Here is a 6,635-nt window from a genome sequence, read left to right as displayed (position 1 = left end):
ATGCAATGCAATGCAAAGGAGTTAACCCAAATGGAATGGAATGCAATGGAGTGGAATGGAATGGAATGGAATGGAATCACCCCGAATGGAATGGAATGGAATGGAATAGGATCACCCCGAAAGGAATGGAGTGGAATGGAATGGAACGGAATGGAATGGTATAGAGTGATTTGGAATCAACCCGAATGGAATGGAGCGGAATGGAATGGAATGGATGTAGCACGAATGGAATGGAATGGAATGGAATGGAATCAACCCGAATGGAATGGAATGGAATGGAAAGGAATGGAATGGAATGGAATCAACACGAAAGGACTGGAATGCAATGGAATGGAATTGAATGGAACAGAATCGACCCGAAAAGAATGGAATGGAATGGAATGGAATGGAATGGAATGGAATGGAATCAATTAGAATGGAATGGAATGGAATGGAATGGAATGGAATGGAATGGAATCATCCCGAATGGAATGGAATGGAATGAAATGGAATGGGATGGAATGGAATGGAATAAACCCGAATTCAATGGAATGGAATGGAATGGAATGGAATAGAATGGAATGGAATCAACCCAAATGGAATGGAATGGAATGCTATTGAAAGGAATGGAATCAACACGAATGGAATGGAATGGAATGCAATGGAATGGAATGGAATGGAATGGAATCAACCCGAATGGAATGGAATGGAATAGAATGAAATGGAATAGAATGGAATAGAATCACCCCGAAAGGAATGGAATGGAATGGAATGGAATGGAATGGAATGGAATCAACCCGAATGGAATGGAATGGCATGGAATGGAATGGAATGGAATGGAATCACCCCAAATGCAATGGAATGGAATGGAATTGAATGGAATGGAATGGAATGGAATGGAAATGAATCAACACGAATGGAATGGAATGCAAAGGAATGAAATGGAATGGAATCAAATCGAATGGAATGCAATTGAATGGAATGGAATGGAAAGGAATGGAATCAACCCGATTGGAATGGAATGGAATACAATGGAAAGGAATGGAATGGAATGGAGTTAACCCAAATGGAATGGAACCGAATGGAATGGAACGTAATGGAATGGAATCAACCCGAATGGAACGGAATGGAATGGAATGGAATCAACCCGAATGGAATGGAATGGTATGGAATGGAATGTAATGGAATAGAATCACCCCGAAAGGAATGGAGTGGAATGGAATGGAACGGAATGGAATGGAATAGAATGATTTGGAATCAACCTGAATGGAATGGAATGGAATGGAATGGATGTAACACGAATGGAATGGAATGGAATGGAATGGAATCAACCCGAATGGAATGGAATGGAATGGAATGGAATGGAATGGAATGGAATGGAATAGAATCACCCCGAAAGGAATGGAGTGGAATGGAATGGAACGGAATGGAATGGAATAGAATGATTTGGAATCAACATGAATGGAATGGATTGGAATGGATGTAACACGAAAGGAATGGAATGGAATGGAATGGAATCAACCCGAATGGAATGGAATGGAATGGAAAGGAATGGAATGGAATCAATTAGAATGGAATGGAATGGAATGGAATGGAATGGAATGGAATGGAATGGAATGGAATCAACCCGATTGGAATGGAATGGAATGGAATGGAATGGAATGGAATGGAATGGAATGGAATGCAAAGGAGTTAACCCAAATGGAATGGAATGGAATGGAGTGGAATGGAATGGAATGGAATGGAATCACCCCGAATGGAATGGAATGGAATGGAATGGAATGGAATGGAATAGAATCACCCCGAAAGGAATGGAGTGGAATGGAATGGAACGGAATGGAATGGAATAGAATGATTTGGAATCAACACGAATGGAATGGAATGGAATGGATGTAACACGAATGGAATGGAATGGAATGGAATGGAATGGAATGGAATCAACCCGAATGGAATGGAATGGAATGGAAAGGAATGGAATGGAATGGAATCAACACGAAAGGAATGGAATGCAATGGAATGGAATGGAATGGAACAGAATCGACCCGAAAAGAATGGAATGGAATTGAATGGAATGGAATGGAATGGAATGGAATGGAATCATCCCGAATGGAATGGAATGGAATGAAATGGAATGGAATGGAATGGAATGGAATGGAATGGAAAGGAATGGAATGGAATCAATTAGAATGGAATGGAATGGAATTGAATGGAATGGAATGGAATGGAATCAACCCGATTGGAATGGAATGAAATGGAATGGAATGCAATGGAATGGAATGGAATGCAATGCAATGGAGTTAACCCAAATGGAATGGAAAGGAATGGAGTGGAATGGAATGGAATGGAGTGGAATCACCCCGAATGGAATGGAATGGAATGGAATGGAATTGAATGGAATGGAATAGAATCACCCCGAAAGGAATGGAGTGGAATGGAATGGAACGGAATGGAATGGAATAGAATGATTTGGACGAATGGAATGGAATGGAATGGAATCAACCCGAATGGAATGGAATGGAAAGGAATGGAATGGAATGGAATCAATCCGAATGGAATGGAAAGGAATGGAATGGAATGGAATGGAATGGAGTCAACCCGAATGGAAAGGAATGGAATGGAATGGAATCAACCGGAATGGAATGGAATGGAATGGAATGGAATGGAATGGAATGGAATGGAATGGAATGGAATCAACCCGAATGGAATGGAATGGAATGGAGCAAACCCGAATGGAATGGAATGGAATGGAATGGAATGGAATGGAATGGAATGGAATGGAAACAATCCGAATGGAATGGAATTGAATAGAATGGAATGAAATGGAATGGAATGGAATGGAATGGAATGGAATGGAATGGAATGCAATGCAATGGAGTTAACCCAAATGGAATGGAAAGGAATGTAGTGGAATGGAATGGAATGGAATGGAATCACCCCGAATGGAATGGAATGGAATGGAATGGAAACAATCCGAATGGAATGGAATGGAATGGAATGGAATGGAATCATCACGAATGGAATGGGATGGAATGGAATGGAATCAACCAGTATAGAATATAATGGAATCAACCCGAGTGGAATTGAATGGAATGGAATGGAAATAACACGAATGGAATGGAATGTAATGGAATGGAATCAACGAGAATGGAATCGAATGGAATGGAATGGAGTGGAATGGAATTGAATGGAATGGAATCAACCCGAATGGAATGGAATTTAATGGAATGGAATCAAAACGAATGGAATGGAATGGAATGGAAAGGAATTGAATCAAGCCGAATGGAATGGAATGGAATGGAATCATCCCGAATGGAATGGAATGGAATGAAGTGGAATGGAATGGAATGGAATGGAATGGAATAAACCCGAATGGAATGGAATGGAATGGAATGGAATGGAATAGAATGGAATGGAATCAACCCAAATGGAATGGAATGGAATGCAATTGAAAGGAATGGAATCAACCCGAATGAAATGGAATGGAATGCAATGGAATGGAATGGAATGGAATGGAATCAACCAGAATGGAATGGAATGGAATAGAATGAAATGGAATAGAATGGAATAGAATCACCCCGAAAGGAATGGAATGTAATGGAATGGAATGGAATGGAATCAACCCGAATGGAATGGAATGGCATGGAATGGAATGGAATGGAATGGAATCAACCCAAATGCAATGGAATGGAATGGAATGGAATGGAATGGAATGGAATGGAATCAACACGAATGGAATGGAATGCAAAGGAATGGAATGGAATGGAATGAAATCGAATGGAATGCAATGGAATGGAATGGAATGCAAGGGAATGGAATCAACCCGATTGGAATGGAATGGAATACAATGGAAAGGAATGGAATGGAATGGAGTTAACCCAAATGGAATGGAACCGAATGGAATGGAACGTAATGGAATGGAATCAACCCGAATGGAACGGAATGGAATGGAATGGAATCAACCCGAATGGAATGGAATGGTATGGAATGGAATGTAATGGAATAGAATCACCCCGAAAGGAATGGAGTGGAATGGAATGGAACGGAATGGAATGGAATAGAATGATTTGGAATCAACCTGAATGGAATGGAATGGAATGGAATGGATGTAACACGAATGGAATGGAATGGAATGGAATGGAATCAACCTGAATGGAATGGAATGGAATGGAATGGAATGGAATGGAATGGAATGGAATAGAATCACCCCGAAAGGAATGGAGTGGAATGGAATGGAACGGAATGGAATGGAATAGAATGATTTGGAATCAACATGAATGGAATGGATTGGAATGGATGTAACACGAAAGGAATGGAATGGAATGGAATGGAATCAACCCGAATGGAATGGAATGGAATGGAAAGGAATGGAATGGAATCAATTAGAATGGAATGGAATGGAATGGAATGGAATGGAATGGAATGGAATGGAATGGAATCAACCCGATTGGAATGGAATGGAATGGAATGGAATGGAATGGAATGGAATGGAATGGAATGCAAAGGAGTTAACCCAAATGGAATGGAATGGAATGGAGTGGAATGGAATGGAATGGAATGGAATCACCCCGAATGGAATGGAATGGAATGGAATGGAATGGAATGGAATAGAATCACCCCGAAAGGAATGGAGTGGAATGGAATGGAACGGAATGGAATGGAATAGAATGATTTGGAATCAACACGAATGGAATGGAATGGAATGGATGTAACACGAATGGAATGGAATGGAATGGAATGGAATGGAATGGAATCAACCCGAATGGAATGGAATGGAATGGAAAGGAATGGAATGGAATGGAATCAACACGAAAGGAATGGAATGCAATGGAATGGAATGGAATGGAACAGAATCGACCCGAAAAGAATGGAATGGAATTGAATGGAATGGAATGGAATGGAATGGAATGGAATCATCCCGAATGGAATGGAATGTAATGAAATGGAATGGAATGGAATGGAATGGAATGGAATGGAAAGGAATGGAATGGAATCAATTAGAATGGAATGGAATGGAATTGAATGGAATGGAATGGAATGGAATCAACCCGATTGGAATGGAATGAAATGGAATGGAATGCAATGGAATGGAATGGAATGCAATGCAATGGAGTTAACCCAAATGGAATGGAAAGGAATGGAGTGGAATGGAATGGAATGGAGTGGAATCACCCCGAATGGAATGGAATGGAATGGAATGGAATTGAATGGAATGGAATAGAATCACCCCGAAAGGAATGGAGTGGAATGGAATGGAACGGAATGGAATGGAATAGAATGATTTGGACGAATGGAATGGAATGGAATGGAATCAACCCGAATGGAATGGAATGGAAAGGAATGGAATGGAATGGAATCAATCCGAATGGAATGGAAAGGAATGGAATGGAATGGAATGGAATGGAGTCAACCCGAATGGAAAGGAATGGAATGGAATGGAATCAACCGGAATGGAATGGAATGGAATGGAATGGAATGGAATGGAATGGAATGGAATGGAATGGAATCAACCCGAATGGAATGGAATGGAATGGAGCAAACCCGAATGGAATGGAATGGAATGGAATGGAATGGAATGGAATGGAATGGAATGGAAACAATCCGAATGGAATGGAATTGAATAGAATGGAATGAAATGGAATGGAATGGAATGGAATGGAATGGAATGGAATGGAATGCAATGCAATGGAGTTAACCCAAATGGAATGGAAAGGAATGTAGTGGAATGGAATGGAATGGAATGGAATCACCCCGAATGGAATGGAATGGAATGGAATGGAAACAATCCGAATGGAATGGAATGGAATGGAATGGAATGGAATCATCACGAATGGAATGGGATGGAATGGAATGGAATCAACCAGTATAGAATATAATGGAATCAACCCGAGTGGAATTGAATGGAATGGAATGGAAATAACACGAATGGAATGGAATGTAATGGAATGGAATCAACGAGAATGGAATCGAATGGAATGGAATGGAGTGGAATGGAATTGAATGGAATGGAATCAACCCGAATGGAATGGAATTTAATGGAATGGAATCAAAACGAATGGAATGGAATGGAATGGAAAGGAATTGAATCAAGCCGAATGGAATGGAATGGAATGGAATCATCCCGAATGGAATGGAATGGAATGAAGTGGAATGGAATGGAATGGAATGGAATGGAATAAACCCGAATGGAATGGAATGGAATGGAATGGAATGGAATAGAATGGAATGGAATCAACCCAAATGGAATGGAATGGAATGCAATTGAAAGGAATGGAATCAACCCGAATGAAATGGAATGGAATGCAATGGAATGGAATGGAATGGAATGGAATCAACCAGAATGGAATGGAATGGAATAGAATGAAATGGAATAGAATGGAATAGAATCACCCCGAAAGGAATGGAATGTAATGGAATGGAATGGAATGGAATCAACCCGAATGGAATGGAATGGCATGGAATGGAATGGAATGGAATGGAATCAACACAAATGCAATGGAATGGAATGGAATGGAATGGAATGGAATGGAATGGAATGGAATGGAATCAACACGAATGGAATGGAATGCAAAGGAATGGAATGGAATGGAATGAAATCGAATGGAATGCAATGGAATGGAATGGAATGGAAAGGAATGGAATCAACCCGATTGGAATGG

The sequence above is a fragment of the Pan paniscus genome, chromosome 23 (assembly GCF_029289425.2).
Source record: "Pan paniscus chromosome 23, NHGRI_mPanPan1-v2.0_pri, whole genome shotgun sequence".
NCBI classification, from domain to species: Eukaryota; Metazoa; Chordata; class Mammalia; order Primates; family Hominidae; genus Pan; species Pan paniscus.
This window is presented reverse-complemented; position numbering follows the sequence as displayed.